Below are 12,377 nucleotides of genomic sequence, written 5' to 3'. Positions count from 1 at the left end.
ATTCTCCTTAGTAGACTAAGTGATAGTAGACACACACAAATTAGAATAACTAGTGATTGCCACGAAATAGATCTTCTTTGAGAGAAATCTCATTAGTAAACTAAATGACATTAGATAGCCATTGTTAGGACAATTGGTGACTAATGTGAAAGAGATCCTCTAAAAACCATACGGTATTATGCCCTAAACTATGATCAATTTCAATCCATGTAGATATCAAGAAAAGTCTCAAATATAACTAAGAGTGTATGCATGAGAGAAAAAAGGAAACTATAGCAAAGATGCAAAATAATGAAAGTGGGAAAGAAATTGTATAGGAGCCAGAAAATGTGTTGCAAGATGTAGCATTTGAAAGAAGAAGTGCATGTTTATCAAGTTTTCACCTTCTTGGTAGAGATTCTATTTTTCTACCATGATTCCTATTTGCCAATTTTTCATCAATGGCATGTTTTGTGTATTTTCAAATTTTTATTTTTTTTCAATATTTTGATTTTTTTTGGTATTATCAAGGTGCCTATTGCTAGGTTTTCACCAGGATGATAGATTTTTTTTAGGATTTTTTTTGCAATTTTAGACATTTTCCAAGACATTTTGAAATGTACAAAGAACTTCAAAATCATATCAGCTATAAAAACTTTTCAGATGAAGGGTTTTGATTGGCTCTTTGAGTGATTCTCCTTTAGTAGTTGAGAGTTCATAAGCACTAGATCCAAACACTACAATGACTATGTATGGACCAATCTAGTTGGGTTCAAACTTTCCTTTATGTATTTTTTGTTGTTGATTCTTAGGATTTTCCCTCAAAATGAGATCGCCCACTTGGAAGTCACATGGTTTGACTTTCTTATTGTAGTTTTTGGATATTCACTTTTGATAAGCTCATAGATGATCGAATGCCACTTTTCAACATTCATCCAGTAGTTTTAGCTCTTGTAGCTAAGATATTCTATAGTCATCATTAGTAATGAGGCCTTTCAGAGACATTCACAAAGTAGGAATCTCAACCTCAGTTGGAAGTACAACATCCACTCCATATACCAAAGCAAAGGGCATTGTTCCCATAGGAGTTTTGATACTTGTTCTTTAAGCCCATAGAGCCAAATTAATTTGAAAGTGATAGTCCCTTCAATATTTTTTAACTGTGTGATGTAGAATTTTAAGAATAGCCTTATTGGATGCTTTCACTTGTCCATTATCCTGGGGGTAGTAGGTGGAAGACCAATGTTGCATGATTTTGAACTTTGAACATAGCTCTTAAGATATTTGTTTTGAATTGTAATCCATTGTTAGTAATGATGGAGGATGGTACACCATACCTACAAATGATGTAGTTGAGAATAAACAATGATAAAAAAATTTCCATTGGACTTAGAAAGAGGGACTGCTAGTACCCATTTTGTGAAGTAGTGTGTAGCTTTAATGATGAACTTGTATCCATTCAAAGAACATGGATGAATCTAACACACCAAATCAAAGGCCCATTGTTGGAATGGACAAAGTGTGATGAAAGGAATTAGCTCCCTAGCTGGAGCAGGAATTAGATTCCCATGAAGTTGGCACTATTTCCAAGACTTGGCACATTTGATTGCCTCTTTCACTATTTATGGCCAATAGTAACCAACTCTAATAAGTTTGTGAACCACTGTCAAGCAATTTGAGTGTGATCCACAAATTCCTTTCTGTACCTCAACTAATGCACATTTTGACTCATTGGGTTCTAGACACCTAAGGAGTGTACCATCAAGAGTTGTACTACACAAGTTGTTAGCAATGATGGCAGATCACAAAGCATTTTAAATAAGGTGATATTTATCATTTTGGTTTAGAGTGTCTAAAACAATCTTGTCATGTAAGTAATAGTGGATATGATAGTATTGAGACAAATCATGTCTTATGATAGAACACCATGGTTTGGTGAGGTTTAACTACCTCATAGTTAGTGATCTATTTACACACTCAGGAACTCCTACTCTAATACCATTTGATGAAGGGTGCTCTTCTTAATACCACAAACACATAATACAAATTAAGATATAATAGCAATTTGTGAGAACAAAATATGGGCTTCTTATTATCATTGCAAAAGTGGAATTATAGAATTTTGAAATAAAATATGCAAACCCACATGGGGTGCCTTCCTTAAAATAATTTGAAACATAATGCTATGAACTATCACCCAGAACTCTCCTAGATAATGTACAAGCATTCCTTAAATAGTCATTCTACACCACCTGGGAATTTTCTAGATATCAAACCCTAACCATTGAGACCAAATAACTCTAAAATTACATATAGTGTTGGCCTAATACACTTTAACACTTATTTTGGAAATTTTGGTTGGCCCAACTTTGGAAGGCCATAACATTCAAACAATTGCTCCCATTGTCTATTATAACCACTCTTTGAAATGCTCGGCTTTTGATCTATAGGGCCCGACTAGCGCAAGCTCTTTTTTATCCCATTTCATTTCCCATCTAGAGCCTCTAAGATATTCAATGATGAGCCTAAAATTTTTATACCAAAATTGCACACCAAAAATCTATAATAACTCCATGAATATTTATGATATGGCACTAAGCCTCAACTAGTGGATTGATATATCCAAGGTGAACATCCACCTCTGAAATCAGGACATTATGAGCTTGTATGGCTAAATTACAAAGTGGAAAGCCTCTAGAAACAACAACTCTGCACTAAGATAACCCTTATTCAAGAAACAAAAAGGAAATACTTTTGGGTGATGCAAGATTTCTCTTACACCCAAGAAGCTCCTACATCAAAAATAATTGCTTAACTATTATGGGGTTACATCCTAGATGTTAACCCTAACTTAGAATGAAGTGATTTTATGCTTTGTGATACATGTGAAGACTTGAAGGCCAATGGAACAAAATATATAGGTATAAAGAAAATATTTTGGGATGTGAAGTGATGTGATGACTATGTCACTGTATTGAGATCATTATATGATCTAAACTTTGTGTTGGAGTAGAACAAAGGTAGTTTATGTGGCATTTTGTAAAGAGAGCCACCAAGGACAAAATAGATGTTTAAGTTATCAATATTATCATGAAGGTTTTTATATCTATACTAATCGGACTCAAATTTTCATTCCCCATTTTGATTACCATTCCAATTTTTTAGTCACTTTGAGCCCTAAATGTGCATTTTCTTGCTTGTGTACCTAACTATTGTTTTAAGGTGTAAAATGTGTTTTCTGTTTCTAACACCTTTCATTCAGCATTTCTATGCATTCTATAATGATTATTTTACATTTTGAGTCATTCTACGAAGTTTTGTTTTGAGCAGTGTTCAATTATGCATTTTTGCCTAAGTGTCAAATAGCAATAGAAGGCCTAGTTTGCATTTGAATATCTCTCACCTGGTTATGTTTCATGACTCACCTCTTTGGGATATATGCATATTAGTGAACTTATGTTTCAATTTTTGAGGCATTTTGATATTTTTTGACTAGGTTTTGAATCCCTCAAAGTTGGTTAGTTATCTCTGTTATGCTAATGAATATTTCTTAGAAATCTGGGAAGCCCTACTTGACTCTTTATAACTTTGACCTAGTTGACCATACTAAGAAAATTCATTTTGCATTGGATTTTAGAGGTCACACACTTGCTATGCTCTATATTTGAGCCTATGAAGAATCCATTTGATTAGTTTACAAACGTTATCCCAAATGCAATTTATAACTTTTTACTAGTGTCATAAAATGCAGATTGGTTGGTACCCCTATTTGGGATGACATAACTCTAATTCTATAATAGATGAGATAAAAAAATTTCTACCACTAAATTCTACTCTAAAAATACTTCAAGTGTGGTAGTTTGTAAACCTTGATGAATCTATTTGTATACTTTCCTAGGGCCATTCCATTTGCAAAAAGCACTTTTTTACTGATGCCCCCTATCCTACAATTCTAAGTAGCCCACTTTGCACGCTTGCCAAATGTTTCTTGTTATTCATTATGAGCCCAAATCATATTATTTATTTCTCCTCATGGAAATAAACTATTTCCCTAGTTTTTGTACCCTTAGGCATCTATTTGTCCAGTTTGCAAAGCTACAACCAAATGCATTTTTATGGTTTTCTGACAAGTTTATCTACAGGTAGTTTTAACTAGGCAACTTTGACGATCAATATATTTTGACCCAGGTGCCATCATGCAATGAAATTTGATAGGGTGCAAGTATTTTGAGCAAAGAATTGGTATGATATATCTCAAGGCCAAATTGTTGGTTTCATTCAGTTTTTAAGGCCAGTTTCAGAGGCAGTAGGGAATAAAATCACGGTTTGTAGAAAATGGTGTAATGAGTTTTAATTGTTGTGACAGTGATTGATTTTTAATCAAATTAGTATCATGTGATTGATTGATCATTTGGGAAGTCAGTTGTTCTATTTTGAAATTTTATTTTTTAGTCGGACCCACTCTAGGGCCTAACTATCTCCCATCAAATTAATAAGATGTTAGGAATTGGGAATGTCTAAAGGATGTTACAATTTTTCAAACTCAATAGAAATTCAAATGGTATGTAAATGTATATACCTAATGAGTAATGAGAGAGCTAAATTGATCAAAGGGGAGCAACTAAAGTTGGATTTGAATGTTAAAAGGAGATTGTCCAAACAATTTAGAACATGTTGGTTATGGATTAATCCACCTTGTGAGAAGACATAGGGACTTTTGTTCATATGAATAAAGGCCCTATTTTAGAAAAAAAATATTTCCATATGGAAATAAAAATGAAGGATCCCTAAATCATCATCTTCTTGTGATCCTAGCATTTGGGGCCTAAACTATGATAAATTGATTCAAAGTTGGTCCATGCCTTAAGTAAAATGCATAATGTTCAAAATTCTATGCAGCATTCAAGTAGACTTTCATGAGGGATACATCATTCTAGAAAATGGGAAACTATTTTCAACTACCATTTCCAACTAATTAAGTCAAGCTACTACCTAAGTACAAATAAGAGGGAGAGGATACTTTTCAAGACATTGGGATAGCATCAAAATCATGATTACTATTGAGAGTATGGACAAGGATCCTTCAGATGCTTGTTATATGGGACTTTGTTGCAATATATCTCCATTATCTTATGATAGTTCAGATCTGCAATTTGTTAAGAAATGCCTTGAGAAGATCAATATACCCCACATCAAGGCACACAAAAGAGACAAAGACCATGTCTTGGTAGGGGCATCTACAGCACAAAAGAATATGGCAGAGGAAGCAAATTCACACAGATGGCACATGAGAAAGTATTCATGTTGTAAGGGCATGATTTCCCATTTGTAAAGGAATTGAAGGATGGAGAATCCATGGCTGGTGAAGGGAGTTCCACCCAAGCCCACAGCATTAAGGGAGCATAACGACATTGCATGTGTAAAGGAGGATGACAACGATAGAAAAGCACCCCATGGTGGAGCGTTGAAGGATATCTGCAAGCTCCACAATAAAGGTAGAACAACTCCACATGAGGAGAAAAAGGGGAAACCCATCATAAAAGGGAATCCATGAAAAAATGCAGACACCTATGATATTAAACTAGAGCAAGGGTGTCATGCTTGAAAAGTATGCAAAGGTCATTGATGAAGTAGTAACCTGCTTCTACATAATGTTTTCAAGTTTTTGTTTATCCCACATGTATTGTGTGAGGAAAAGTTTTCTTATTTTTTATACCCAAGTACTCAAGTCATTAGTGTCTAAAAAGATGACCGCCTTTTGAAGAAAGAGCTCGTGTGGAGTTGGCAGCAAAGTCAGCAATATTTTAATAGTCAATGCAGAAGAATGGTGATGTGGCAAATTCATAGAGACCCAGCATGAGATTGAAAGAAAGTGCTTGAGGAGGTGCAATCTTATGATCATATTGAGGGATCATAAAGCAAAGTTTAAGGAGCCACAATGCTATGATGGGGCCCATTGTCATGTGATCGAGAGATGAGAAATAAAGATTTACGATGTTACAAAAGGTGAAGTTTGCATAAGATTGGGGAGCTAAGAAACAAGGTATAAGATGTTATGATGGGGCCCAAAAAATTATGAAATTAAGATATTTTTGTAGCATTAGAAGGCATAATTTAAAGATTTATGATGTTATAGAAATTTGCCTTGTTTGTAACATTGGGGAGCCCAGATTATTAAAGTAAGATGTTATGACAAATATGCCCATTGTACAATTAGGGAGGTAAGGATAAAATGTTAAGATAATACAATTCAATCATAATATCATATCATTGTAATATCATAGGATACTCAAAAATATCAAATGTTTCAAGTATTTCATAGGATGGTGTGGGTCCCGCTTGGTGATGTGTGAATAGAAACTCGACAAGTGGCATGGGATAATGGATAAAATGAAATATTTGAATTGAAATGCTTCCAGATGTGTGTTCATTCTAAAAATTGAAGATTTAAATAAATTTAATAATTTTATATAGTTCTCACTAAGTAATATTTTAAATTTTTCATTTTTATACTCTATTCATGGCCTAGGGCCTAGAATTTCAAATGCATCTCAGAGTCATGATTTTTATCCAAAATGTGCACTATAATATATTGATGGAGCCGGGAAGAGATGAATTTTCCATTTCTGTAGTCCATTTTCATACAGGTATTTACCAGATGTAACTACAGGAGGATTTGTGATTTTAGGGGTTCCTCAATGATAAAGTGCAAATTTGATGTTTTTAGTTTGAATTGGGATCAAATATAGCCAAATTTTAATAATATTTGATTTCATTGACAATTATGAGGGATGGTTTGATTATTTTAGAGGCAGTTGGAAGCAATGAAATTTTTGCTGATAGTATAGTTAAATTTCACAACAAAAGCAGAAGTGACAAACCAAGATTAGATTTGATGTGTATCTAATATTTTCTTCACAAGATATTTTGTTGATTAATTTAAAGGGGGGTATATTAGATATTTCTACAACAATTAATGATTTTTTATTGTAGGCAGATGAAGAAGATCAGTTTCAACAAACATCAGGATGAAGACAATTTCAGCAAGTTACATTTTAGAATCGGATTGCAAATCCAGAAACTATCTTCTCTTCTATAAATTCTTCTTCTCGACTGATTGTAAGGGTTTTGATTTTTGGATATCTTTCATTATAGTGTAACCACTCTGTGGTTCCAATATAGTTGAAATCCTTTCCCATTACTGTGATACCATTTTTCTCAATATTCCTCTACTATGAATAGTAGCAATGCATTTCTTTTGAAGCATTTTATACTGCACAGTCATACCTCAATGTTATTTTCTAAGTTTTGATATACAGATGATGTATTGGTTTCAATGAGATTAATAAAAGAGCTTCATTTTTCTTAGTTTCATTCTAATTCTTATATCCTTCTTCTATTATCTACAATGTTTTGTGTTTAAGAACAAAGAGCTTAAACTCAATTGTAATCCCTCAAGGTTGTATGTTTAGATAGATTTGCTATTGGAACAAAGAACCAAGTAAATGCTTATTTACCTGGACAGGGTTACAGTTTTCACCAGAAGGATATTACAGTAAGTATGAGAGTTTTTATGAAGATAGATGTCTATTTGCAAGCCAAATAGATGGAGCAGATGTCTAAGTATATGAGTATATTAGGATATCCATCTATATGTTAATGTTTAGTTAATGCCCAATGGATAAGAGATCGGTCAACTTAGAGGTTACATATTCTCTGCTATTGCATACTTGGGTTATGTTGAGATCCAAATCTTTAATCAAATATCAATTTACCTTTTTATGTATTGAAAAACTAGAAGTGTTGATCATTACTTGTTTGCATCTACTTTCCCTTTGGTTATAATTAGCTACTATAATCAAGAAGTTTACCAGAAAGTCATAGAAGAACATTGACCATTTTTTCTATAAGGGATAGTCTTGCAAAGAAGAGTATCAAGTTAATAAGATCAATCCCTAAGGTTTTCTCATCTTTTCCCTACAGAGCCTAAAGTGAAGTGAGTCCTGATGACTGTATTAATGTTAGCCTAGAACTAAGATTTAGCCTTGCTGAATATAGGATTTAGCTAATCCTTAGGCTTGTACCTATCTTTTGTTTCCTAGTATCAGGTTTAAACCACCTGATATTTTCCTTACCAAAAAGAACTCCAACATATACCTTTTGTGTACAGAATATATTATTTTATATACATGTTTGAGAAGTGAGCTTAGCTTGGTACTTTTGTAATTGTAATACCAACTCCCAATAGATTTAGGCTTCTAACAAGCCCTAGTCCTCTAACATGGGTAGATACACTATACAGATGTAATAGACTCCTAATAGGGTTAATATCTTTCACAATATACTTTTCATTAATGGATCATTATGTGGGTAGCATTCCCACTAGGTTTTCCCTTGGCCAGATTTTCCCTAGCTAACAAATAATGGTGTTATGAGTTACATTGTGTTCTTGTTATGTTTACTTTTTAGTTTCATCATATATGCATGCTTAAATATTGTTAAAGATATCCATAGTTGGGAAAAAATTTGTGAAATACTGATGCACCCATACCCCTCTCAATATTTCCTATTTCTAACATAATTTTGGTAGAAAAAAATTAGGCTCAATTTTGAAGGCCTTAGAGGCCCTAGAGTGCTCCAGAATGGGGTTGATGGGAGCTTGCACAAATTAGGCATTGTAGATTATAAGCTGAGGATTCCATAATGGGGTTATAATAGCCAATTAGATCAAACGGTTCACAAGTTATGGTCTTCTGAAGTTCTGCCAATTGAAATTTCCAAAATAAATATCATAATTGATTTGAGCCAACTCTATATGTAATTTTAGGGTTGGTAAACCTCAAGGGTTAGGATTTTATGTCTAGAAACATCTTGGACAGTATAAAATTTCTTATATAAGGAAGGCTTGTAGATTGTCTAGGACAACTCTGAGTGATAGTTCGTAGCTCTATCTTGCAAATTATTGTAGGGAAGTCATCCATGTGGATTCTATTTTTTATTTAAAAATTCTATAATTCTACATTTGTGACAATAACAAGAAGCCCATATTTTGTTCTCACAATTTGTTGTTATTTCTTTGTTTTTTTATGTGTTTGTGGTATTAAGGGGAGTAACCTTCATCACAATGAAACCAAAAGGAAATCAAAGAATTAAAAACCTTATGTATAGGAATTGATGTGACATACCATGATGAAGGATATAAGAACTTGAAGGATTTTGAATGATGGATCTCCCCCTTTGAAGCCAAACTCTATTACCACCTTGAAGGAAGAAGCTTGATACAAGGAGAAAACACTTGAACTTGATGAATGCTTGAAGATAATCTCATGAACACATGTATTCTTGATTTATAATGGATGTTTGTATGTAAAAATGAAGATCTCAAGCTTCCTTTTATAATAGTTTTCAAGTGGGAAAATAAATTATGTCGACCCAAGAGAAAAATAAATTCATTGGAAACCATGAAGAACTTCAAGCCCTATGCCCCCAAATCTTTGGGGAAGAGGTCGGCCTAATCCCAAGGACACACAAAAAATACCCTTAAGGTCTTGGAGAAGGGTCATAAAGTATCAAGAAATAATGGATCCATACAAGATATGGCCAAAAAGGTGATAAAGAAAGACCTAAAGGACCACATCAGAATTTGAGAAATGATCTAGAAATGTGAGTCATATTGGGGAGGAGAAGGAGAGACCAAAAATATGATAAGGAGAGATAAAAGGTCATAAAATGAGGTTCTTCCATTTTAAGATGGTATTTTTAGCCCTCACTTTAGTAGGAGTATGAGGCAAGTCATACTCGTGGTAAAGGAATAAGAGAAAAGAGAAGAGACAATATCACAATGAGATAGAACATTATTAAACTCAAGGACATTAGCCCCCAAACCTTAGATCCTAACTCTATTCCTATGTATAAGAGAACAAAAACAAAGGAGAAATGGAAATGAAAGAAAAAATAAATTAAAAGATACAAAGGGGGGAGTACTAAAACCCAAATTAGCTAGTGAAGAGACCTTAGTCAAAAAAATGTCTCACCCACCAATATCATATTTAGAAGGATATCACAAAGCATAAGTGATCACATAAGAAAGGAAAGAGTCCCATAAAGGATTAAATCCCTCATGATTTTATCCCACCAACATGAAAGCAGAGAGAGAGAGGGAGAGATTATCTCGCCTAGTAAGGTTTGTGTGCCCTACTACGAATTACAAAAATGGAAGGATTAAATGGTCTAACAGGTTTGTGTACCTAATAATCAATCCTAAAAAAAAAAGCAGGATCAAATGGTATATTGGGTTTGTGTGCTCAAAATTCAATCGTGTGTATTCATCAACAACTTATGCATGCATGTGCATGTGCATGTATATGTATATGTGTATGTGTATGTGTGTCCACCCATGAGTTAATTCCTTGGTATCACCATGGAGTTTAAATGTGTATGTTCTATTTTTAGATGGACAAAGGTGTATTATCTGTAGAGAAAATGTGTGATTTGATTTCCCTAGGATGGAGAAGTATCACTAATACCCAAGATTTAACAATGTAAAAATTTAAAATGCAAAATTCATTTCCTCAAGATGGAGAAGTGTCACTAATACCCATTAAGGAGTGACATGTAAATAAAAGAGTGCATAAAACCTAAACTATAACATAATGAGGGTGTATTTACACCCCCTTCCTTATGATGACTATGTAGCCATAGACATCACAAGGAAGAGAATCAAGGATAAATACTTATAGTAATAAGGATATATATCCTCTAACAAAAATATATGCTATGCAAACTTTTAGCAAAAAGTATTGACTCTATAAGATAAGAAAAATAGATAAATTATGAAAGGATATGTTTCTTATGAGAAGTGAACCTTGAAAGTAATATATCTTGTGTGAAAGACATATACCTTCAAGAGGAGTGTCATGAACAAAGACAACTTCAAAACAAAAGAGGGCAAGAAGAACAAAAATACACCTATTCAACTCCTTGTGTATAGGTGGAATAGGGATCCTTGAATAGGAGATGAAAATATTTAAAACATAGAGTAAGCATAAATTCTAATTATAAATAAGAGGTGATGATCAAGGACATGCGCCTCTTGTATATAAGAGATAGTCATGATCAAGATACCATTATTTATAGGAAAACAATGTCACATAAAATAAAAATTCCACTATAATAGGTAAAGTGGATTCATAGACAGAGAGAGATAAAATAATGTACAAACAGCCTTTCCTCACAAGCATTAGGGAATAAAGAGAAGTCTATGGTGGATTATATATAAGAAATTCTTGTAAGATATAAAGATGAACTCCAAGAAACAATCATAATCTAGTTGTGCACAAAATTTTAAACAAAACCTATATCTAATAAGAAGTATCATAGAATAATGCAACACCATAGAGAATTAAAAAAAGAAACATCATAGCATGTGGAATTCCAAAAAACATAATATTCTAGAAAATATATCACATATGGAGAAAGCTATAAATGACTATTAAATTACAAACATTAAAATTGAAAGTGTGAAAAGATATTGCTGGATAGAGACACATGATCTTGTATGCAACAAAGCATTGCATATCGACACATAAGAATGTGCCATAAAATTTTAAAAAAATCTATAGAGAAATGAATGATAGAGGGAAAAGGAAAACACGTTATACCTCCTTATTTATCACGAAAGGAACAACAAAGAGATAAAAAATCCTTGAGATAAAAGAGAAAGAAAATCTAATATATGCCCTACATATAACAAAGATGTACTTACAAGCATTAGATTGCACTCAAGATGCTAATCGCTATGTAACACAATAAATACATGAAAGAGAGAACATCAAATTATAAGATAATGCAAATTCATAAAGGGTATTGGATACATTTTAACAAGGGAAGTGTTGGCGCTCAAAATTGTAGCCCAAATTTTGAGTACCTTTGGAGGAATCAAGCCCTTAAACGCTTTTAAAATGCATATGTACCTGGTTGTACCTGGTTGTAACTTTGAGCCATTAAGGTGTTCAATGTTTCTAACAACCTCCATCTAGTGCGTTTAAGTTTTTCATGATGATAAATTGACACTCCGAGCCATTTCGTGAAGTCTTGTTTTGAGCATTTACCAAATTTGCATTTTACCCTAAGTGAATATCTGGCACCCAGAAACATTGTATGATAGACCACTTTAAGAGTGTCTAGTGTCCATAACTGAGAGCCTATGTTTCAGATTTCAAGTCGTTTCAAGTCCGTTTGACTAGGTTTTGAATCCCTCAAAGTTGGTCTTTTAAATTTGTCATGCTGATGCGCTTTGCACACAATTCTAGGAAGCCCTATTTGGTGTGTTCTAACTTTGACCCAATTGATCAAAATGTGAAAATTCCTTTTGTGTTGCATTGTAGATGTCAGAGACT

Source organism: Cupressus sempervirens, chromosome 1, assembly GCF_028749045.1.
Source record: "Cupressus sempervirens isolate cs-2001-9-10 chromosome 1, ASM2874904v1, whole genome shotgun sequence".
Classification (NCBI taxonomy): Eukaryota; Viridiplantae; Streptophyta; class Pinopsida; order Cupressales; family Cupressaceae; genus Cupressus; species Cupressus sempervirens.
This window is presented reverse-complemented; position numbering follows the sequence as displayed.